This window comes from Pleurodeles waltl, chromosome 4_1, assembly GCF_031143425.1.
Source record: "Pleurodeles waltl isolate 20211129_DDA chromosome 4_1, aPleWal1.hap1.20221129, whole genome shotgun sequence".
Classification (NCBI taxonomy): Eukaryota; Metazoa; Chordata; class Amphibia; order Caudata; family Salamandridae; genus Pleurodeles; species Pleurodeles waltl.
The window spans coordinates 13,526,651-13,551,980 of record NC_090442.1 but is presented as its reverse complement, the minus strand read 5'-3'; the positions used below and the strand labels follow the sequence as shown (position 1 = coordinate 13,551,980).

At 46.4% G+C, this 25,330-nt stretch overlaps 1 pseudogene; it reads right to left on the bottom strand.

Moving 5' to 3' along the window:
- Window positions 1-11,745: 11,745 nt before the first annotated feature.
- Window positions 11,746-25,330, bottom strand: part of LOC138286904 (zinc finger protein ZFP2-like) — a 51,028-nt pseudogene continuing 37,443 nt past the window's right edge.

The following is a 25,330-nucleotide window of genomic DNA, read 5'->3' as shown; positions in this document are numbered from 1 at the left end:
TTTCCTCCCTCCAGCTCCAGGAAAGTCAGCAATACCCTTCCACTGTCTAGGAAAACAACTGAAACGCCATCCTGAGTACTTGGATAGTCCATGACTCTCATTCACTCTTACACCACACTGGCTACACACAAATACAAACACATAAAACACACTGGAATGTTAGCACCACAACCTGGGTAAGAGCATAAAAGCAGAATTTTACACAAATGGGCCAGTAGGCCTCCATTCCTGTGACTCAGATAAAAAGGTATGTTCGACTCAGATAAAAAGGTATGTTCACCAGTACAATTTCACAAACCACAGTATGCTGCTACCACAGCTCTACATGCTGAACCTACAATGGACATCTACTGTCCAACCCATGACAGCATTGCCCCTCCAGATACGAGCAGGTCCTGGACCTCACTCGTGAAGGAATAGGGTTAGGCCTTCCATCACACACTGGATTAGTGTGAAACTGGGGCAAAATCTAAACCCAGGCAATCAGGGCAGGGATGCATGACTGTCAGGGCAGGGATACATGACTGCACTCCATGCCGGGGACATTCCCAACACAATACTAATGCTAACCCTATTAACCCTATTAAGCACCCTACAATGTTGCAGATTCTTAAACAGAGGGACCATAAACTCCATCATGACACTGCACAGATTTCCGAGGAAGAGCCTGCAGCCAGTCTCCCCATTGAGGGTCATGTATAAAGGCCTGGCAACAATCACTATAATCAGCTGCTACCAACCACTGGTAGTGTCAAGATTTAGGCCCTCATTACGAGGATGGCGGTCATCAGACCACCAGCCTCGCTGTGGCGGTCTTACCACTGCAGACCTGGCGGTAAAGACCGCCGCTTTACAAGTTGTGGGATTTGGCAGAAGCCAAACCTCCACAACACTACCTGGCCCGACTGGTGCAGTTGCCCAGACGCAGCTGGCAATGAGCACCTCCAGCACGGCGGCAGACCTCAGCCTGCTGGCTGGATTTCGGGGCTGCAGACCACCAGGCTTTCCGTGGTGGTCACCCCACCACAAAAACCCTGGTGGTAATGCACCCGGCGAGAGGAATACTCATTCCTGTCGCTGGCACACACATGCACACATTTCCCCACACATCCATGCACCCCCTCACCCGTCCACACACTTACAAACACCCCCACCCGTCCACACACTTACAACTCCCTCCCAACAATATACATCCATCCAAACGCCCCCACCCGCTCTGACACTGACATGCACACACGCCCACTCACACATACGCACTCCCCTCAGCAAACATTCACACCCCTTCCCCCTGCACTGCATACATGCACTCACCTGCTCTCCCCGTTCATGCACACAAACTCATGCACACGCTCCCACAAACACCCTCCACCTCCCCATCCACAATCGCTCACACACGCAGTTCCATCCACATTCATTCACACCCCCACCCCCTCTATGCACGCAAACATTCACACACTCCCCCTCTGCATACACACACTTGCACACATGCACCCCCAGTCGCTCGCAGACTTGCACACATGCACCCCATTCGCACACATACACGTACTTAGACACCCCCATTCACACACATACACACACTCAGACACCCCCATTCGCACACACATACACGCACACACTACACACATTTGCACCCAAAACTCTCCACCCCCCCTTTTGCACCACCATCACCATCACGCCGGCAAGACTCCGCCAAGCCTTATTACCGCTCGTAATATGGCGGGCAGGGTATTGTTGGTATGGCGGTGCTGGTGATGCGCCTGCCTCTTCAACTCTTTCGGCCTTGCCGATGGAGTTGGACTTCCGCCTATAAATGGGCAGAAGTCCTTGCACAACTCCAAATATGACAGTCAGCAGACCGCCAGCACTTGAAAAAGACCGCCACAGCCGTAATGAGGACCTTAGTCTTTGGGACAATAGTCACCCATGTATAAAGAAGTACCATATAGATATCCCTATACCCACCAGAATATAGCACACTTGTGATGAGACTTGTGAGGCAGGTCTCCTGCACAAGAAAACATACTAGTTGTGCCAATGTGCTAAAATGAAGAACAGGCTATCACATGAGCATTGTGCCAGGGACTATCCACTAATCCTACAGACAGTGTCTGCTGTTCACCCACCAGACGTTTTTTCGTATGTACTACCGTTTTCTAAGAACTAGAATCCTTTCTTGGGTCGGGTCATATCTGAACAGCACAGGTTGCTAGGACTTGGGTTTTTTGGTTTTCCTGATTCTACCTGCTCCACGTATATGTGAATGTCTCCTTTTAAAAGTAACATTCCTATGAAAATTAACATCTTTTTAAAAGTAACATCTCTAACGAGAGATGAAGTAATTTGTGTGAAATTACTCTGTCGTACTTAGGATGACCCATGTTCCCAGGATGCCACTTTTCCAAGCCTTCACTTTGCTGTTATTTATCAATGTTATCAGATGTGTTGGTCCAATATGCTTTATTAAAATGAACTAAGACTACAAATCCCAGAGTATACCGCGAAGTTAAGTCAAATCCCAGATCTGGAAAACGTGTCTCCCAGTGACATGGATTCATCTTGTCGCCTGAGTCATTCCTTATGTTGAGTTCCAAACCTATAACCTCCTGACGTAAACCTTTACTTCCCAGAAAAGCGAACCAAATATTTCTAAGAAAATCTTGCATGTTGGAAAAATGAATGCTGATCCCGCTAAAGGACAGCCTGGTAATGACTGACCAAAAGATCCAATAGAAACCAAGATGTTTGAAGTTTGGTGGGTTTCCCAGAGCCAGCTCTGACTGTAGTGATCTAGGGAAAATGACTCTTGCACCTTCAAGAGTCTGACACTAGCTGGTGTGCTAGTTATCTGTAGATTATCAATAAATTACTTAGTGGGGGCCTAGTCGCTGTGGGTCTTAAGCACTCCCTGGCCAAGTCCTTCCAGAACAAAGTTCGCCCATTCCCTGTGCACACCAAGTATTTCTGGACAGAAACCAATGAAGTTTTACCCACACATGAGACCAAACTAGCCCTAGCAGATCTCTAGGTCAAGCCACTCTGTGCTGTCTCCTACAGGTGCTGCAGGGGAATGTGTAAAAGGGGTTGGGTTTATTAGAGAGTGCCTCATGCTCACGCAGCAGCCTCCTACTGATGGGGAGGTTGTAGAATAGGGTGTGTTTGGCTGAGAGAGTGTCTAGTGTTCGCCTACCGGTCTTATACAGGTGCTGCTGGAAAGGGGATCGATTAGGGTGGGTTTGACGGAGAGAGATGCAGAGATTTAAGGTGCATCTAGCCTATTTCATAAAATGGCACTGCCAGGGTATAAATATTTGCACTCCTGTTTGCAGTACTTGATTACGGGGAGTCACACAGGACGTGGTGTTGCCCCCTCTCCTTTTTAATGCTTACATGATCCTCTTGCCTTTATTCTTCACATCATGAAATCCTGATTCTATCACAGGACCGGAGGCGAGGATTATGCAAATCTTTCTTCACTCTTTATTCAACAGCAAGTTCAAAGTTAAACAAAACATGAACAGAAAAACTACAAGTTCCATGAGCCCGCCGCCATGGTAACGAGTATCCAATGAGGTGCCCTCCTTCACAGTCAGTATAAATGGCCCGAGACACGTCACACTTTCTCTTTCTTCACTGCTCAGATAAGTGCCTTTTCTGCCTCCGTTGGGAGTTTGTTTCCTAAACTTGGCGCGCTGCCGCTCAATTGTTTTGCGGGGCTTTCTGTTGTTGTAGCAACTTTATCGCCATGAGCGGTCCGGAACGGACGGGCCGCTCGAGCGTTTAATTTCCTTTCGGCCCTCGGCGTGTTAATACACGTCGGGCCCACCAGAGGGAGCGCGCGCTGTGTTCTTTATCGATCGGAGAGCGTGCCTCTCAGTGCGCGGCTCGCGTTTAGCGTTTGCTTCTTTTTCTTTTTTTCCCAGAATTGAGGGCTTCTCCTCTACTGCATGCTTGGCACCTTGGTGCATTTTTTCCTATTCCCTACCCTGACACCCGTTTGGGTAAGAATTACCCCATTAGGGAAGGCATTACTTCTTGGCTTGCTATCGGTGACAGAGAGGGTAGGGATTTTTTACCCTATATATTGTATATTTTTTGTTGGGTGTACACTCTGTCATAGTCCTCATTATGCATTCCTCCCAAGAGAATGAACCTTTTACCAACATGTCCCCAGGTGAGGGTCCCTCTCACCGTACCCTTCCCCCCGGAGTGGACACTTTGTTTTCCCAGGCTATTTCTCACGCTTTAGCCCCTCTTAGGGATACTGTAGCTAAGCTTACTGAACAGGTGTCCAGAGGTACGGGCGTGTTTGGTGTGACGGGAGCGGAGGGTGATTCCTCTACCCTTTCGGCCCCCAGGAAAATGCGCAAGCGCGACGCGGGGCACCTGGGGGATGGTGTATTTTCACCCACTCCCAAGAGTGCGCGCGCGCATAAGCGCGTACCCTCCCGGGAGGACCGTTTGCCCGGAGTTCTGGGTGACAAGCTTCACCACCTATGGAACCCTGACCTGGGATCCCCCAAAGGCTTCATGGGAGGTTCAGATGAGGACTCATCGTCTTTAGATGACGACTCGGGTCGCCCTTGGCGTCCGGGTGCTACCCTACCAGATCCTTCGGATCACGCTGATTCTGACTCCGATATGTTTGAGCCGGAGGGTATCTACCATCCGCGTTCCTCGGAGTGGCGTCCAGACCACAAGGTGGCTGAATATGTCGCCAGTAAAATTAGGCAACCTCTGGACAAAGAGGTGCGCACTCGTCTACGGGCGGAGTGCCCACGCCCGTCTTTATCGGATAAGGTCGCTTTCACGCCAGTTATTGACCCAAAAATGTGTACGTTTTTTTTTTTCCAAGTACACCAAGGATCCCAAAAAAGGGATTGATCGCTCCTGGAGGGCATGCCAGGATAAACTTCTTGATGTGTTAGGTCCCCTCACACAGATTATTCAATTGGCGGAGCGGGCCAAGCAAGGGGAGATTGAGGTTTTTCAGGGACAATTGGAGGCGCATTACCTCCGACGCATGGGTTCTGCAAACTGTCTCAGGTTTTCAAATAGAATTCTGGGGTACCCCATTTCAGGAGAAACTGCCTCAGCCCATCGCGTTCTCGGCAGAAGACTCAGAACTCATAGATTTAGAGGTTCAGGCCCTTCTTCACAAAGGTGCCATCTCCTTTACTTCCCTTCACCCCACAGGCTTCGTAAGCAACATCTTCTTGGTGGAAAAGAAGGACAAAGGGTTTCGTCCCGTTATCAATCTTCGCGCTTTCAACGAGTGGGTGGTTTACAGACATTTCAAAATGGAGGGTATTCACATGCTCCGCGACCTCCTCTTACAAGAGGACTGGATGGTTCGTCTAGATCTCAAGGACGCGTACCTCACGGTCCCTATTTTTTCCACCCCATCGCAGATTCCTGCAATTCTTATGGAACAACCAGGTGTTCGAATTCACCACACTCCCCTTCGGCCTGTCGTCGGCGCCGTGGTGTTTCACAAAACTTCTCAAACCAGTAGTGGAAACTCTGAGGTTACAAGGCATTCGCCTCATAATTTATCTGGACGACATCCTTTTGATGAATCAGTCCAGGTCTCGGTTGATGTTCAATCTGAACACAACTATTGCGCTTTTCCAGGACCTTGGTTTTGTGATCAACCAACAGAAGTCGCAACTTACTCCGACTCAATCGTTAGTCTTCCTAGGGTTTCTGGTGGATTCCCGCTCAGCGTCTCTCAGTCTCCCGGCGACGAAGATTTCCAAGATAAAGAGGGAACTGAGAAAGGTCCTACAACGGGACCAGATCTCTCTACGCCAGTTAGCCAGAGTGGTAGGCCTGCTTTCGTCTTCGATTCAAGCCATTTTTCCGGGTCCCCTACACTACAGAGCCCTGCAACGCTTGAAAGCGTTTCACCTTCGCCGAGGGGTGACGTACTCCGAGTTGATCTCCCTGTCTCAAGAGGCAAGGACGGAGTTGTGTTGGTGGCTGGACCACATGGAGGCATGGAATGGCAGGGCCATCTTTGGAGCGGCCCCGGATCTGGTGATCGAGTCAGATGCCAGTCGCCAGGGATGGGGGGCTCGTTGCGGGGACATCTCGTTGGGGGGACGCTGGACCCCGCAGGAACTAACCATGCATATCAACTGCCTGGAGCTCCTGGCGGGTTCTTTTGCAATCAAGTCTCTCACGAGAAACAAGGTCTCATGCGTAGTTCTACTACGGATGGACAACGTATCGGCAGTGCAATACATAAATCGTTTAGGGGGAACAAGATCAAGAGCCCTAGCGGGGCTAGCGATAGATTTTTGGCATTTTTGCCTTCAACACCAAATCTCAGTCACAGCGGAGTATCTTCCGGGAACCCAGAATGTGTGGGCAGACTGGAATTCTCGGTTTCTCCGGGATCCCAGCGATTGGCGACTACATCGCTCGGTTTTTCAGGCGATCATGGATCATTGGGGTCCCTGTTCAGTGGATCTCTTTGCGTCTCGTTGGAATGCCCAGCTTCCCCTATACTTCAGCTGGCGTCCGGATCCGGGAGCGATGGCAGTAGATGCGTTTCTCCAACATTGGGGCACTCTTCAGGGTTATGCTTTTCCCCCGTTTCTTCTTATCCCGCGGGTTGCTGCTCAAGTTCGCCGCCAAGAGGCGACGGTGATTCTAATAACCCCCTGGTGGAGATCACAGGCATGGTTCCCGACTCTGCTGGAACTCTCGTGCGAGTGTCCTCTTCGCCTCCCGGATTTTCCCTCGATACTCCTGGATCCGTCGGGGTTCTGCCACCCTCTAATCCTTCAAGGTCATCTTCCCCTCATAGCTTGGAAGATTTCCGGCATCATTGGCAAAACAACCGGCTTTCGCAGGAAGCTAATAACTTCATCGCACAGGCCTGGGCCCCTGGTACATGCAAACGATATAGATCAGCATGGAATAGGTGGTCTAGTTGGTGTGTGGGCAAACACTGCGATCCCATGGGGGCCAGCATTGCCGACATCATCAATTTCCTGGCGGAATTAGCTGCATCCGGCTTAGCGTATCGCACCATCAATTCTTTTCGCTCGGCCATCTCTGCGGGCCATCCTCCCCTGAATAATCTCCCGATTGGGGGGGCATCCCTGGGTTTGTAAACTTCTTAGGGGTATTAGACTCTCCAGACCTCCACAACCTAGATATTCGGAGCTCTGGGATGTGAATTTGGTTCTTAATCTCTTATCCTCTTGGCGGGACAACCAATATTTATCGATGAAGGAATTGTCGGCAAAATTAGCCATGCTTCTCTGCCTCATTTCCTGTAAGCGTGTATCAGATATCAGAGCACTGGATGTTTCCGCTCGAGTCTTTACTCCAGCAGGGGTCACGTTTACTATTGCAAGGAGAACAAAGAATAATACCAGGTCGGTGTCCTATCCCGTTTTCCCTGATTCCCCGAGGCTATGTGTGGTTAGATGTCTCAAAGTCTATGAGGAAGTGACCAGTTCTTTACGACCTCCAGGTGAGACTCAATTGTTGATTTCTATTAAGAAGCCGTTTAGGGCGGTTTCTTCTCCCTCCATTGCCAGATGGATTCGGTGGATTCTCTCTGAGGCAGGTATAGATATTCGAGTTTTTGGGGCTCATTCTACTCGGGGAGCTATGGCTTCCAAAGCCATACAAGTGGGGGGCAGGTTGGAGGACATCATGCATGCTGCTGATTGGTCTTCAGAGTCTACTTTTAAGAAGTTTTACTTTAAACCAATTCACGACGCAGCCGCACTGGTGGTAAGTAAGCTTTGAACTTGCATAATCCTCGCCTCCGGTCCTGTGATAGAATACGAAATTTCCTAGCTATCGTGAAGGAAAGTTTCAATTCTATTAAGGACACGGAGGCGAGGATTATCCCACCCACATACATTTCGCGGATATGTTCCCTCCCGATTACATCTATCTGCGTAGCAAGGTAGTATACTTGCGTTTATGCCTTTGTTTATTGGTTATTCTGCTCATATTTTTTAATTTTTCAGGTAAACACTTGATTCAGATATGTTTTCATTTATATGTGTTTCAGAGTTCATAACTTTGTGGCCTTTGGTAGGTTTCCTGTGTTCTATTGGATTTGCATCTAATTACACCTATTTTTTAGGTTCCGAAACTACGACCAATTGACTCTACCAGGATTCCTTCCGCAGTGAAGTCGAGGAAGTGTGACGTGTCTCGGGCCATTTATACTGACGTGAAGGAGGGCACCTCATTGGATACTCGTTACCATGGCGGCGGGCTCATGGAACTTGTAGTTTTTCTGTTCATGTTTTGTTTAACTTTGAACTTGCTGTTGAATAAAGAGTGAAGAAAGATTTGCATAATCCTCGCCTCCGTGTCCTTAATAGAATTGAAACTTTCCTTCACGATAGCTAGGAAATTTCGTATTTTCCAATGTATGCTGAACTCACCCAGCTAGCCGTCCATCTGGACAAGGGAGAAGGTTGCCAGATCGAGTCACTTACTTCAGTCAGTTAGGATGAGAAAGTATTGATATACAGGTCTGAGACTGAAATCCTCTGGGTGTGAGTCTCTGTGCCTCCACTTTAAGTTTTGACGGACCAACAGTGTTAGATCGGGCCCCTCACACCTCCCTGATGAAGAAGACCCTAGACATACATTTCAAGCTCTCTCTGTCCATAAATAAGAAAATCACAGAAGAGTTGACAGAATGTGAGTGAATGATTGAATTAACATTTATTTTAGAATTAAATTATATTCCATTAAATTGACACATTAGAATATTATAGAACAGCATTTCCCAAACTGTGGGTCACAACCCACTGGTGGCAGCCAGCCAATTTCTAGTGGATCACAAAAGAGTAATAAATAACAGTGCCTTTACATTTTGTAGTTATCTTGTCACATTTGCTGTGCTGTAAAGGCAGAGGTCTAATGTTAGGATACGTCTTGTGACAAATTCCTGTTTATTCTGTTAGCATGGTGAATGTTGTTTACTTTTCTTACTCTGGCTGCAAGGCAAGAGGAGTTTTTAAAGTGAACTGTGTGGCCACCTCGCTGGTGCACATGAGGTGTGAAAGGAAAGGCTGTGGGATGTCGTTTTTGTAACACACAACATTTAAATACCTGTAACTTTCTTAACTGCAGATATATTTTCAGAATATATCAACAGTTAGGAAAGCAAAAATGAAACCAGTTTTTTTGTAATTCTAAATTGTGATGGGAGCAAAGATTTTAAAAGGATCAAAACAAATCAGGACAGTTTTACTGGGTGATGCACAAAGGATATTCACTGAAACCCGATTTCCATACATTATCATTTCCCTGCTTTATACCTTAGTAAAGCTGTATGTATGCAAATTTAGTGGTCATTTGAATGGAAAATGTGCTGTCTGTAGATGACACTGCTTTACTGCATGATGCTTTAATAATGTATTAGCGACTCACGCCCGCCATGCATCGTTCTGTTATCAATGTTGTCCCTTCAAATGTTGCAGTGATGGCATCAATGATGCTATAGAACATGTGATAAGTGATATAATATGTTTGGTAATTGGCTGTGCATGGTGCGAGTGTGAGTTATAGTTACTTTAGGGCATGAGTTACGGTTACTAAAGATAATTATAACTGGTGGATTTCAGTGATTTTTTTAATGTAAAACGTTTTGTTGTGACTGAAATTTTCACCTAATTATAACACCGCTTTAAACTCTTTTTTTTCAGTGAATTTCTAAGGTGTTTTGTAATGTAAAGCAAGATATAATAACTCATAACTATAACCTCACTTTAACCTTGTTTATTTCAGAGAATTTCTAGTTTTTTTTTTTACATAAACGCTTATATTACCATACGTAAAGCCAAGCCCCGCCGCACTAAGCCTTTGTCCGTGCGCAGCATGGAGTTACCCACAGGGCTAGCCTGCTGCCAGGGCCTGCCTCCAACTACCAGAGGGAAGCCAACCCCTGTCATGCCAGTCATCACTGTCATTATGTTAAAGGTTTTGCGGCCAGGCCCTGCGTCCAACCTGTCGCACAAAAGCAACTCCAAGCCACACATGAACGTTTGCTGTGTACATCATGAGGTTGGCCGCAGGTCTGGCCTGTGGACAGGCCCTGCATCCAACACCTTGCGAGCAGCCAATCCCATGCAACACACGGCCTTCTGGCATGCGCAGGGTCGCAGGGTGCGGTTGGTCTTGCAGGTCGTGGTCGCACTCAGGAAGACTAATGATTTTGTTAAAGAGTCACAACACCAAAATATAACAAGTGGGTCTATTGGTTTCGTAAAGAGATGAGCATATCAACATACCTAAAGCTTATACAGCATTTTATATATATATATATATATATATATATATATATATATATATATATATATATGTATGTAATATCATCTTTCTTGAAAAATCTAATGTATTTTTCAGTAATTCACACAATGCAATGTTTAATAATAGTAATTATTAGAAAAATGGTAAATAAAGTTTTAATTAAAAGAATCATCATGTCTGTGGGTCTTTTGTTTAACACAGTTTATTATCAAACCAGGTTGTGGTCTGCAAAATGTTAAAAGAAAGACCTGAAGACATTTTTTATTTTATAAAACCAACATGTATCTGAGTCTTTCTTTTGACATTTTTTCAGCTCACAAAAGGGAATCAGAAAAAAACACAAAAGGGCCTTACACTCCAGACCATAGAGCTCCTGCTAGGATTGTTTTTGAAAAAAAGGGTCTGTTCTCCTAGAGTCATCGATTCAAAGACCCCAGGAGTTTACTGTTTTTTACAAAATGCTGCTGGAAAGCTGCTGCACTCCATGCAGCTCTCCCACAACATTAAAAAATGCTTGATGCCCCGTGCCTTCTAGGAGCACCACCAAGCTGTAATAAGTATGCTTAAAAAGCCCTTACAGGGCATTGTGGGGCATTCTTTCAAGGAGCAGTGAATAATCAGTCTGTGGCTCTTCTCTCTCATTCATTATTCTTTTCTTTTTTCTTTTTGGGTGTTTCACGCAGCTCCACTCCACAACCCTTTACAGGACCCAAGGACATTATGGAACACTCTTTCAAGGAGCAGTGAATAATCAATCTGCTGCTCTTGTCTCTCATTAATTACTCTTTTCATTTTTATTTTGGGTGTTGTTTTGCTTTACTTTTGAGTGAGCCAAAATATACACACTGAAAGGAGTCGAAAAGATTCTCTGGAATGCACTTCTTAATCTGAAGAAGACATTTATTATAGTTTTTTGCAAGGTTTGTGAAAGAATGCTTGAATAGTAAAAAGTGTACTTTTAATATGTGCAACAATGAAGTAAGAACATGCATGAAGACTTTTCAATCTATAAACAGCAAATACATACATGCAAGGATACAAACACTTATATTAATGTATGGATATATATACATACACATTGCAAACCAAATAATTAATAAAAATGCATCACCGTAGGGCCTGCCAGAGGCTTCATCTTTCTCATGCCAGCAAGACAATGACCCTGTTCGACTGCGAGAAAGAGATCTCCACCCTCACGGGAAATGTATCAGGCATTCAACGTCTAAAATCCTGACTGAGGTCTCGGAATCTAAAACTGCTGATCAGGGTCATCTTTTATATCTTAAAGAACAGGAGAAGGGGCTTTCTGGAAAAACCTCTCCCACCAAGAAGAAATATTCAAAAATGCTGGCTAGTTTAGGTAAGCTGTGAAAGAAACATGTTGGGAATTGGACAAAATCCCAAGGCGTCCCTCCCAAAGTCAAACCGTTCCCTGCTGTACCATAAAAATCAGTCTGGTACATCCTTATCATGCTGACTGACTAACTCCTTCAAATTATGTACTAGCTCTTTGGTGATAATATGTCCTAGCTCTTCAGTGAGAAAGAGAACATGCAGAAGTAGAAAACACATTGCATAACATGTTTGTACAGAAAACTACTCGCACCTGTAACGTGGCAGTGAGGCTAAGCTGAACAGAAAATGGAGTCTAAGCTGAATACAAAATGGAGTCTATAACTAGTGGCCACTAAAGTGACAGTAGGCAGCTAAGCCAAGTGCGACATGAAGTCAGTGGTCAACACACAAATATCACTGCAGGTGTTTCATGCAGCTCCACTCCACAAACCTTTACAGGCACCAGGGACTCCATCCCCGGGGCAAAACTCATTTGTTTAGGGAAGGGAGCATGCACCTCTGCGGGACCCCATCCCTGGGGCTGTTTTCTACTTTAAAAGGGGGGTGCAGTGTACCCCCTCCCCGAGCCTCTGAAGATTCACTAAAACTACTTCCACATTCATTGCAGTGGTAAGGTTTTTCCCCAGTGTGTGTTCATTGATGTCTTTTCAGGTCTGATAATTGACTTAAGCTCTTCACACATTCACTACACCTGTATGGTTTTTCCCCTGTGTGTGTACGCTGATATACTTTTGGATGTGCGGATTCACTAAAGCTTTTGCCACATTGATTGCACCTGAGTGTTTTTTCTCCTGTGTGTTTTTTGACGTCTTTGTAGGACTGACAAATGATTAAAGCTCTTCCCACATTCACTGCATTTGAATGGCTTTTCCTCAGTGTGAGTTCGCTAAAACTACTTCCACATGCACTGCAATGATGTGCTTTTTCCCCATTATGTGTTTGCTGATGTCTTCGTAGGTTTGCTAATGGAATAAATGGAATAAAGCTCTTCACACATTCACTTCACTTAAATGGCTTTTCCCAATGTGTGTTAGCTGATGAGTTTGTACCCATCATAACCAACTAAAGCACTTAGCACATTCACAGCACAGGAATGTTTTTCTCCTGTGTGTGTTCGCTGATGAACCCTTAATGTTCACTGCATTAAACAAACCTGAGATGAAGTCTAAGAAAATATTTTCAGTGCTCAAATAAGTAGAGAAAACCAGAACAGAACAGAGCAAAACTTAAACCATTATTAGTGATCCGGCATCAGACACACAGGCTCAGAAAGACAGATGTGAGATTCTTTTAAGATCTGTACCAGGAAGACAGTGAGGTAGAGATGATACAGAGGAAGGAAGAGTGTCAGACAATCTAGTTTCCAAAGAGATATCAGCTCAGAAGCTGAGACATGAGATTCTCTTAAGAGCTGTACCAAGAGGGCTCTGAGACAGACAAGGGAGAGACAGCGGCACAACTTCAGACACTCAAGTTTCCAGACTGAGCTAAAGTAAGTGAATCATGTGCCATAAAGAGGATTTTATTCTTCTTGACAGGTTACAGGATTCTAGTTCTAACCATCAAGCTCAATTTGCTTTTCAGATAAAAGAAACTAACCACTAACTGCACACGCTGGCTAGCAATTCTAACGAGGTCCAAATTATCCTCATTTGATGTCACAATCAGCAGTTGAACTTGTCCTTCCATCAACTTCTCACTGATAGTAAACCCTGCAAGTGGGTCTTTGTGGCTCATCAATGGACATCTCAATCCGAGAAAATACTAAAGATACATGACAAGGTACAACAAATTATACTACCACATGGATGCATTTAAGCCATGTGTGCCATCCTGTGCATGTGTCCATGGCCACCATCGTGTTTGCAGATGCTGTGAGCATCATTCAAGGCTCTAGCCTGAGCTGTAGAATAAGTTAACGTTTTGTTGACCTGAATAAGGGACACGTATATACTCCATATTTTTTCTTTTTTTCCAAAACAGAATGTAGCTTCACTTTATATAGCAGTTTTCTGTTGGACATTGGGCATGGCAGCATGTTTCCCTATGTCTAAGGCAACTTACTGTACCCTTTGGCATCCCTATTTTCAGATCTCTGTGCCCCACTCTGGCTCCTGGTGTGTTTACTGCTGCCCACCACAGGTCATACCAATGTATATATAACTGTACATGTGAATTGCATAGTTTACAGTTTGTTGAACTAATACATATTTCAATCAATTGACAGATTCCAGACTTGTATTTGTTCCAAGGGTGTTTATTTAAGTGCTATGAGGTTGACGGGGATGTGCAATGGGCTGGGGCAATGGTAGAGGAATGTCCAGTTACAGTCTAGTCTCTTTGTATCACAGGTGCAATGTCCAATGGGGCATAGGAAGGGGAGCAATGGCACTTCAAGGTGGACAGGGTAACAGATTGTAACAGAAGGGTGACAATCAGGGGAGTCTTATTTCCTGGCGGGGGTCGTGGCAATGTTCTCTGGCTTCTGCCTGGATCGCATGGACCGTTTGGGGGGTGGTTCTCCTTCTGCAGGGGGTGGGGTGCTGGTGGCCTGTTGGTTCTGTTGCGGGGCCTCCTGTCCACTAGCGCCAGCGGAGGTGGAGGGCTGTTCTTCGGTGTGGTAGTGTCAGGGGCCCGTTGGTGTGCCACGGCCTCGCTCATGGTGTTGGCCATGTCAGCCAGCACCCCTGCAATGGTGACCAGGATGGTGTGGATGTGTTTGAGGTCCTCCCTGATCCCCAGGTACTGTCCCTCCTGCAGTCACTGGGTCTCCTGCAACTTGGCCAGTATCTGGCCTAAGGTCTTCTGGGAATGGTGGTATACTCTCAGGATCCCTGCAAGTGCCTCGTGGAGAGTGGGTTCCCTGGGCCTGTCCTCCCCCTGTTACACAGCAGTTCTCCCAGCTTCCCTGATGTCCTGTGCCTCTGTCCCCTGAACCGTGTGCCCACTGCCACTGACCCCAGGTCCCTGATTGTCTTGGGTTTGTGGGGTTGCCTGGGGTCCCTGTAGTGGTGGACACACTGCTGATTGACGTGTCCTGGGGACAGTGGCATTGGCCCACTGGGTGGGTGCTGTGATGGTGTTTTTCCTAAGAGGGGAGGCTCTGTGGTGGTGTGGGACTGTGGCAGGGTAACCGACTGTCCAGAGGTCCCTGATGGGCCAGGTTGGTCATCGTGATCCAGGTGTGCAGAGCTGCTGTCATCACTGTGGACCTCTTCTGTGGGGGACTGGATGTTGGTGGCACCTCCTCTCCAGTGACGTTGAGTGGGGGTCCTGTGGGGATGTAAATGCAGTGTTATTGTCTCTGCGTGTACCATCTTGTACATGGGTGTGTTTCCCTGTATGGATGTGATTGCCCTGTCAGCTTTGCCTTGTGTGAGTGGCGTTTTGTGGGCTAGGTGATTCTCTCTAATGGGCATGCTTTAGAGATGGGTGTCCATGCAGGTCTGTGATGGGTGTCCATGCATTGGTGTGGCATGCAGGGCTTGGTTTTGGGATGGGTGGGTTGTGATAGTGGGGTATATGTGAGGTGGGGGAGTGATGGGGGTGAGGGTAGGGGTAGGAGTTTGTGATGGCATGCAGGTAGGGTGGGGGATATAATAGTAAGAATTTGACTTACCAGAGTCCAGTCCTCCTGCTACTCCTGCGAGATCCTCAGGATGCATGATTGCCAAGACTTGCACCTCCCATGTTGTTCGTTGTTGGGGAGGAGGTGGAGGTCCACCTCCAGTCCTCTGTACGGCTATTTGGTGTCTTGCAACCACAGAACACACCTTCCCCCGTAGGTCGTTCCGCCTCTTCCTGATGTCATCCCTTGTTCTGGGGTGCTGTCCCATGGCGTTGGCCCTGTCCATGACTCTCTGCCATAGCTCCATCTTCCTTGCAATGGACGTCTGCTGCACCCGTTATCTGAATAGCTGTGGCTCTACCCGGATGATTTCCTCCACCATGACCCTTAGCTCTTCCTCTGAAAACCTGGCGTGTCTTTGGGGTGCATGGATATGGTGTGAGTGGTATGTGTGAGGATGTGTGGGGTGATGTGTTGGGGTATGTGATGTGAGGTGCGTGGATGGTGTAAGGGTGATGGTGTTTTGTGCCTCAGATTGAGTGGGTGCTCCTGGCTTGTCTCTCTCTCTTTGGCAATCTTTTTTTTTCGTTGAAAGGGTTGTGGGTAATGTGGGTGAGTGTTTTATATTGGATTGGGTGTGTGGGTATGGTGTGTGTATGTGTGTCAGGTGTGTGTAGTTTGAATTGTTCAATGTGGTGTAGTTTTGTAAGTGTGTGTGTATTTTGAGCGCGGCGGTGTGTACCACCAATGGTGTCTGTATAGTGGCGGATTTCTTTGAGTGGGTCATAATACCTGTAGCAGTATACTGTCGCGGTCACAGTATGTTGGCGGCTGTCAGCACGGCGGTAGGTGGCATTTACTGCCAAGGTTGTAATGAGGGCCACAGTGCGTAATAGCTCGCCGTTGATGCTGAAAGACCCGAATACACCCAGGTCTCCATTAATGCCTTCGGATACGTTTCCGTTACAAGCATTAAAGATGCTGTGTTGTAGCGCATCCTGTATATGGCCAACAAAGCTATTAAAAGAACGAGAAAAATGGCGTGACCATTAAGGTACAGAACCAAACCTTCATTAAACAAGCAATTAGCACTGTAAATTCCTAACCGGACTTTTCTTGCCACCTGAATTGAAAATAAAAGTAAAACAGTTTCACGTAACTAACTGGACTTTTCTTGCCATATAAACTGAAAAGTAAAAGTTTCACATAAGCGAGCTGACGGCCGCCATCAGTACAAAGCAGACACACAAAGGGAAATAAAAGTTCACTCACAGTGAAACCTATCGGCAAAAGTGCAATTATCTACATAACCGGCAAAAGTGCAATTAACTATGTAACAGGCAAAAGTGCAATTAACTATGTAACAGGGTTGATGTCATGCAAAGTGCTTGACTTCTGCCAAGCGAGAACGCACTGCGAAAAAAGAGAAAAAGTAGTCCACAAACCGGACGGAAAACGTGGAGCCTCGTATCTTTTCAGTACTTCGTCGCTGCACCAGAGGAGGGCTAACCACCAGAAAAGGCATGACGTATGTGTGCCTTCCACTAATGAAAGCAAGCAGATTTTAAAAGGCAAGCCCACGACCAATGAAAGACACTGACGTGACATGGGCGGGGCTCCGAGCCCTTTTCTAAGTACCACAGCATCTCGCAAGCGATACCCATGCGCTAGCGCATGCTACGCAAGCGATACCCTAAAAAAGGCCAAAAATGCATCAGAGTTCTTTCAAAATGGCAGCTTTGTACGTGATAACAAGGAGAATGACGATTTTGGCTCAGCTGAGAAGGAGGAGAAGGAGGCACGAGAGGATATACAAAGTCAGGGTGACCATCTTTGACCAGACCAGTGCTTAATTTGTGCTTGTTGTTTCCATTGCTGAGCACAGGCACTTATTTTTGAGGGCCGGCGCTTAGTTTTCTGCCTCAAGCATTTGCTGCGAACAAAAGACACGTTTGGGAAAGACGGAGGAAGACAAAAAAAAAAAGCGTCACAATGAGAGAAAGCAGAAAGCTGCAGTTGTGAGCTGAAGGGGCAGGGAGTAGCTTTATATGGGTTGAAGAGGTCCGAGATGGCTTCGGGATTACACTACCTCAGTATTCCATGTTTGCACATTTAATTGCAGCAGCGGCGTGTTTAAGAGGAGGGCTTTGGGCACCGGCACCTTTTTATTTACAAATTAAGCACTGAACCAGACAGAGCAGCGCTACAATGTGGCACATAAACGCACAAGAGGGATAATTGAGCAGACATTTGGGCTGTTGAAAAACAGATTTCAGTGTTTGCACAAAAGTGGGGGTGCACTGCAGTATGCACCAGAAACAGCTCGCAAAATCATAGCTACTTGTGCAGTGCTGCACAACATTGCCACCAGGAGAGGACCACACATCACAGCATCGGACTCTGAATCTGAAGATGACGATATCGCACCTCCAAGGCAGCAACGCACAGAGGAAAGGAGGGCAGTGGAGGGATGATTGCAACTGGCCCCCAATGCCAGCAATTATTTTGGAAGGTAACTCCCAATTTCTCCATGCATTTGATCATGTGGCCAAAAAACAGACAGTTAATGATGCTTGGAAACGTCTGACATTGTTGACTGGGATCAATATGTTAAGTGAATCATTAATAAAATCAACAATAGTGAGGTATGCAATGCTGGTTAATTCACCAGAAATGTTGATTGCAACTTATGAGTAACACTTATTTAACATCATTGTTACTTTCTGCCTCTGCGGATTGGTGGTGTTCCTTGCTCATGTGCCTCAGTACGTAAGCGGATGCTGCGTCTTTGTGTTGAGGTATTAATGGTAGACACGCTGCTAATCCTAGAGTGGTCCTCCCTACCCTGACCGTCACCAGCTACGCCGCCTGCAATGCGCTCACATTGCATGTCTCCACGGCTGATGTCAGGAGCTGTAATCCTCTTGTAACATCACCACTGAAGTGGCCCAATCCTACTTGGACATTAACACTCCCTGCATAGGTTAGTCATGGCATGAGCCAATCTGCCAACTGAGTGACTTAGGGCCTGATTTATACTTTTTTAGCACCGCATTTGCATAATTTTTTTAAGCAAAAGCGGCGCGAACTTACAAAATATAATTGAATTTTGTAAGATTGCGCCGCGTTTGCATAAAAAAATTACGCAAATGCGGTGCTGAAGAGTATAAATCAGACCCTTAGTGTGTCCAGTTTGGTGGCAAGGTGCCTCTCCTCGCGCTTCTGGTTGGTGTCACATGTAGCACGTTGGACACACAACTGTTCAATTGCAGCTGTCGTGCTGTCCATCTTCGTGTCCATGTGATCCTGATTTTCTGCCAACTGCCTGGAGACATTGGCCAGTCCTATTGACATTGTTGTTGCATAGTCTGCAACGTTCTATTCATGATTTGTATCTGTTTTTGTTGCAGGCATTGAACATGTAACATGGATCCTTCTAGGCCTCCAAACACCTCAGTGTCAACAGTTTGTGGACTGGCGGGGATTGCCTGCGCAACGGGTCTTGGCCTGCGTCATGGCCTGCCATGACCTGCCATGACCCAGAATGCGCTGCTGGCGTCGTCTCACCACCAGAGCTGTGGCGATGCTTGACTGTGTTTGGGCCATGAAAGCCTCTTCAGATGTATGCTGCAGTGCATGCAGCACTACTGATGTGCCCTTGTGACGGTGGAGATGCACAGTATGTGTGCTGTGGATTGTCCTCCTCATCAATATGAGTGGTCCCACAATCATCTGGGTCAGCCCCCTCTGTGTACTGTGCAGAGCTGTCTGTGGTGCAGAAGAAAGTGACAATTATTGCCTGTAGTGGATTTTGATTTGTCTCTGCATGGCATTTGTTTGCTGTTAATACAAATTAAAATGTAATGCACATTGCATTGTGTCCAATGTATTACATATCCCAGTATGCACTAGTATGGCTGTAGTGTAGGTTAGCTATAGATGTGTCTATATACATATTACATTGTTAGGAGAACGTGCTGCACTTACCTGGGCTAGGACCTGCTGTTGAGGTGTCTATATGCTGGTGAGCTGTTGACTGAAGGCCTTATCAAGTACTTTGCAGAGAGATGGGTTGGTAATTTGTGAGTTCTCTGGGTTTGGCAGAGGGTTTCTTTAGGAGGGGTCTGATTTCCAAGTGCTTCCATTTGTCTGTAAAAACGGCCGAGGTGATGGAGGTGTTAAGGATGATGGGGAAGTTCCATGTTTGACTATTCTGAATAGTTCTTTCATATGCTTGGTAGCTAGGGAAATGCGGGCGGTGATGGGTGCTCTCTTGGCTTCCTTGATTTTCCAGTGGTAGCTGTTGAGGGCTGCTTTGTAAGTGGCTCAGTAGGAGGGGATCCTGGTGGATCCCCATCGTTTCTCAAGTCTGTAGCAGCTGCGCTTGGTGGCTCTGAGCTCTGGGATGTACTGGCTGGCTTGTCCCTAGGTTTTATTGGTTCTGACCGGTTTCAGCAGGGCGACTGTCTGCACATTCGAAGATCCAGGTGGAGAAATTTAGGATAGTCTGGTCAAGGTTGCATGATGCCTTGAGTTTGCAATTGTCAAGGGCCTGCATCCCTGTCACTTTGTCTTTTTCTGTAACTTTGCCCCAGCTTCTTTAGTTGCATCTATGGTGCTTGGGGGTAGTGTGTTGAACGCCAGCAATGCTGAAGTGGATGATGCTGTGGTCGGACCAGGTGAGTTCTATGGCGTGGCTGTATCTGACTGTCACTGGAGGTTAGATACAGACAAGTGTGTGTCCTACTTTGTGTGTGGGTATGGTGACTAGTTGGGTGAGGCCAATGCTGCTCATGTTCCCAAGGAGAGTGGTGGAGTTAGCACTGTAGATGTGGAAATTGAGGTCTCCGAGTAGGATGTAGTGGTTGGAGTCGATGGCTAGTGGTGCAATGATGTTGGGGATCGCGTCACAGAGGGGCGGTTGAAGTCCTAGGGGTCGGTAGACGAGGGTGCCTCTTTATTGGCATCGGATTGCAGCTGGAAATTGAGGTGTGCCATGAGTGGGTAGGGTTGTCTCTGGTGGCGATGCATCGGATGGTGTTATTGAACATGATGGTGAAGCTCAAGCCTTGTTTGTTGGTGCAGTGTCAGTGTATCATTTTGTAGCCGTCGGGTGTTGCGGTGGCGATGTGACGGTTCAAAGTGAGGGTGAGCCAGGTTTCGGTGATGAAGGCCACGTTGGAGGATAGGGAGGTGATGGTGTCCTAGATTTCTGTGGCATGTTTGCAGAGTGATCGGGTTCTGAGCAGGATGCAATGGTGTGGTTCCGGGTTGTTCGTGGTCTTCAGGATACGAGTGTCCCTGGGTCACTCCATCAATCAGAGAGTGCAGCAACGCTTCGTAGCATTGTCATGCAAATAGCATTTCATGCCTTGGAAGTTACATAAGATGTGGCATGCACATGCACCAGAGCCTTCAAGCCTCGCACACCACGACTGACAATCACATATTTAGAGTTTGTGCTGAAGTCTCACTCACACCTGGCTATATCTTATAAACAGGGGAAGGGGGGGAGCTAGAACATGAACTCCACATGTGACTGTGTTCAGAGTTCTACTGTGCAGATTAGCACCTTACACCAAACGAGGGAGTAACAATCCTCTTCAGAGTATAGTAACTTTTCAGCAGACCCAATATCCCACTTTTTGTACTTTTCCATATTTTACCTTGACTTTTGTAAATATGATCAGACCTGCCAACGAAACCAAAAATCACAGCGTGTGAGGAGAGGTTTTGAGGCGGGTGCCTCATTCTGAGAAGGACCTATGAGGCACTTGTGTCCTCAGCCCACTCTCAAACCCTCTCCTAAAAACACATACGCTTGCTGAGGCTGCTGATGGTGACTTGAGATGTTTACACACCCATTAATGGATGTCAGCAGTTCAAGGCCTCTGAAACCGGGCTGAAACTCCACTGGTTACAGTTGTTTTCAGCTCATCTTCTCTGCCATCATGGAATATCAGCTCCGCACTGGATGAATGTGTGAAGGGAGTTGATATTGTGTGTCACACAGTGGCATTGTGCGAGTTGTCAGGTCTGTAATACTAATTTGTTTGTTTCAGTGACTTAGCATTATCATTTTACATGTGTAACCATCATTTCTACAGTTTCACTAATGTTTCTTTCTTCAAAGTCTAATGTTATGGGACATCACTTCCTGTGTGGTCATTGATATATTCATTAGTTTTGGCTCCTAAGAAAAGCTTGAGCGCTCTAGGGCACTGAACAGGGTATACATCAGAGGCAAGGGGACAGCCCAATGTCTTCGCTCAGAGTTGAAAATGGCAGGAAGCAGAGGAGACCCTACTCTGACAAGTTCTTGCCAAGCTCCGCTCAGCGTTCAGACCAGAATTTTTTTTATAATTTTTTGTTTTGTTTTTGTTCAACTGCGCTTCATGTCAATGTTGTTGATCTTTATAATGGTAACAAAGTGTTCCTCACATGTGTTCCTAGGCGTACTGTCAGTGTCCTGAATTACATACTGTGTTAATCCAGTCAGCAAAGTTAGGTCTTCTCAGTGAGGTATAGCTTGCGTCCTGTGGAATAGTGAGCATGGGACTCACATCTGGGGATACCAGTCACACTTTGAGAGTCCACAGCAACACACAAGTTGATGGAAGAAATGTTTGAATGAATCTCTGCCGTTTTCGAGAATGGTCTGCACAAGCCGCACCCTGCCGACAAGGCATGAATAGGCTGAAAGTACTCGGGTTGCTATTGCTTGCATTCAGAGGGGATCGGGCCTGGCAGTTCAGCCGTCACTGTCCTTTCAGAAGGTCTGATTTGCATATGTCTGTGGTGGGACGGTGGGCAAACAAGCAATGGACTGGACTGGGATCCGTGCCCGAGTAATTACCAGTGGCAGATAATTTCAACATTCCACTAATCACTTTTTTGTTTTCCTTGGTGTAGTAGGGATGTTTATTGCAGAAGAGCATCCCTGCCCTGCGTTCCAGCCGGCATGCCCAGTAGCACAGGATGAGAAGGGTAGAATTTGTGCCATCGCCGCGGACCCAACACTTCCTGCTGTTGTTGAACTCAGTGATTTATAACAGAGAAGGGACCTTGAGAGAGTAAAAAAGACGAACAGGCGCCCAACACCAGTCTGCACTCTTACTGACAGGATCCTACCTAATAACTCTGAAATCACTGAGGAAACGAGAAATCAGAGGGTCATAGCCAGACTGTGGAAACTAAGAGGCAGATTTTTTAAAAGAGGTGCTGCACCTAGTGCAGCGGCACTTTTCTTGAACCCCTTAGCGCCCGCCTAACGCCACCAGGTGTTTGCCGTATTTATTATACGGCACACCATGGCAGTGGTTAGGGAATTTCTGATGCCAGTTTGGCACTTTGCTGGATTAACGTAAACATGTTTTACGCAAATCCTGCAAAGTGCCCAGAGGCCCATTGTAACCAATGGGAGCCTCTTTTTAACACCTGCTCAGAGCAGGCGTTAAAGTGCCTTAAGAAATCTCTTAGATTTCTTTGCATAATTTCCCCCCCACCAATGGGGGATTGACCCCTTTGCATACATCATGCCTGACGCAGGCATGATGTAGCGCAAAGGGTTACAATGTGGCACAATGCATGCATTGTGCAACTTTGTAAATATAGTGCATTGTTTTTGTCCATCTAGTACCAAATTAGCATTAAAAAATGACGCTAATGTGTTGTTAGAATGATGCTCGAGCTCTTAAATCCTGGCCTGAGAGACTGATTTGCCAGAAAGTGTGCTTCCATTTTTTGACCAACTCAGAAGAAATGTTTTGTGGGTGACATATATGTCAAAGCTGAGTAAAGACAGTACACATGTGCCTCCCCAAGGGCCCCCTCGATTTACTGATATTTTGAATGTAGGTAACTCTGGAGGCAGAATTACCAGGCAATTACAAGTGGAATCCTTGGAAATGATAATTAACCGGACAAATCGATAATTCTGCATTTGGTTTCTCCTGTAAATCCTCATTTCTCCTGATTTTCGCCCAGAGCTTTCACCTGCCTAGAGCTGATGACATCTCCATGAAGAAAGCACCAGGACTGTGGTAAATCAGATGACCTTGTAATTGGATGGGCCACAGATTGTTAAATGAAGTTGCCGACCATCAGTATTAAAAGGGTAAATCACTAGTATTTGGGCTCCTCCGTGTGCGGCATATCACTCTGTCTGACTGTGCTATATTGTCTTTAAACACCTGGTAATGAATCATATCACTCAGCACATGTACCCCACCTGAGTGTGTTATATTGTCTTTAAACACCTGGTAATGAAGCATATCACTCAGCACATGTACCCCACCTGAGTGTGTTATATTGTCTTTAAACAGGAGGTAATGAAGGATATCACTCAGCACATATACCCTGCCTGAGGGTGTTATATTGTCTTTAAACACCTGGTAATGCAGCATATCACTGCACTGCATGAACTGTCCTACTCTCAAGGCCTGTAATAACCCTTTTACCACCAGTCTCTCAACTCCCTGCCTCCCAGGTGGTGTGAGGTGCTAGTGGTTACTTTTCCCCTTAGGTCTGGAGTTGATAAGTCAGGGGCTGCCACTCCTCTTCATGTGGCCCACCCAGTGCCAGCCCCGGCAGGAAGTGCCCTCAGCAGACTGCCGGCTATCACGTCCCAATCAGGCATCCCCCCAAATTCTAAGGTGGCGCAAGGCGACACTGACACTCTCCCCTCCTGGGCCCTGTAATAGTTTGTTCTTCTGTGACGTGTCCTCTCCAGGCTGCCTTCCACACACAGCATTTGTGTAGAATGATGCTCTTCACAGCAGGGTCATTTCCAGTTTCGACCACCCACAACAGTGGAACAAATAGCTGTTAGCTTTCTGCACCTGGCTATCAACATGTTCTACTTTCCTGCTCTTATCTCATAACCGAGCTTACAGAACCTCTCTGAAATGCACTTCTGAGTTTAAAGAAGACATTTATTGTTATTATTACTTCACCACGAGGTTCCTGAGAGACAAAATTAGTAGATTGGAAGCACACGTTCAAAAGTAGTTGCAGCAATGAAAGCAAAATATATCAAAGTACTTCTCAGTTGCAATGTACACAGCAAATATATGTGATTATATTGTAGCATAACTTCAAAGCAAAGAATAAAAGTCAAAATTCATCACCGTAGGGCCGATAGCTCAGCTTCATCTTTCTGGGGTTTGCAAGTTGATGACTCCGGTCAACTGCGAGAAAGAGATTTTCTACCCAAACGGGAGACAGGCAACTGACATCTACACTCCTGTCTGAAGTCAAGCAGATTCAATCTACCTCTGCTGTAGTCCAGAGTCATCCTTAAAAGCAAACTCAGTGTGAGAACCGAAGAAACTTGGAGAGTGGCCAATTCTCCCGAGCTCCCGAGCTCTCAGAATGGATTGCGAGGTAAACACAAAATCTATGTGCTCTTATCAGCTAAGGTCTGGTGTGAACAACACGGCTTGGTCTACCATGTGGAAAAACACAGCTCATCTGCAATGTCTCAACTGCAATGTCTAACCCCACGTTAAAGACAATAGGCAGCTAACCTAAATAGCAAATGTAATGTCAAAGCCAATAGGCAGCTAAACTGAATACAGAATGTAATGGCTAATGCCATGTCAAAGCCAATAGGCAGCTAAACTGAATACAGAATGTAATGGCTGATGCCATGTTAAAGCCAATAGGCAGCTAAACTGAACACAACATGTAATGTGCTACTGGTGAACATTGAGCAACTAATATGCGCAGTGGTGAAACACAAAGTCATTGGTCAAACACAATAAATAGCATCACACAACAGTCACACACAACAATGATCAAGAAACACACAAAAGACTGGCCTCACACCCTAAACAACAGAGACTGCAGTTCCACTCTTCACCCCCACCAGCTACCAAATGGCAGTGCTCCCGAAGACAAATAACGCTCACTGCAAAAGGAGACACTCAAATTTCAAAAGGGAGCCCTGTTTCCCTCTTCCCCCCTTAAGTGCCCAGGCCTCTTCCCTCCAGCTTCAGGAATGTCATGAAAACTCGCCAACTTTCTAGGAAAAAACGCTACCCCATCTTGTACCCTTGGCCAGGTCCAGGACTTCTAAAATGAAACCCACGGGTCTCCAATTCTCTGGTT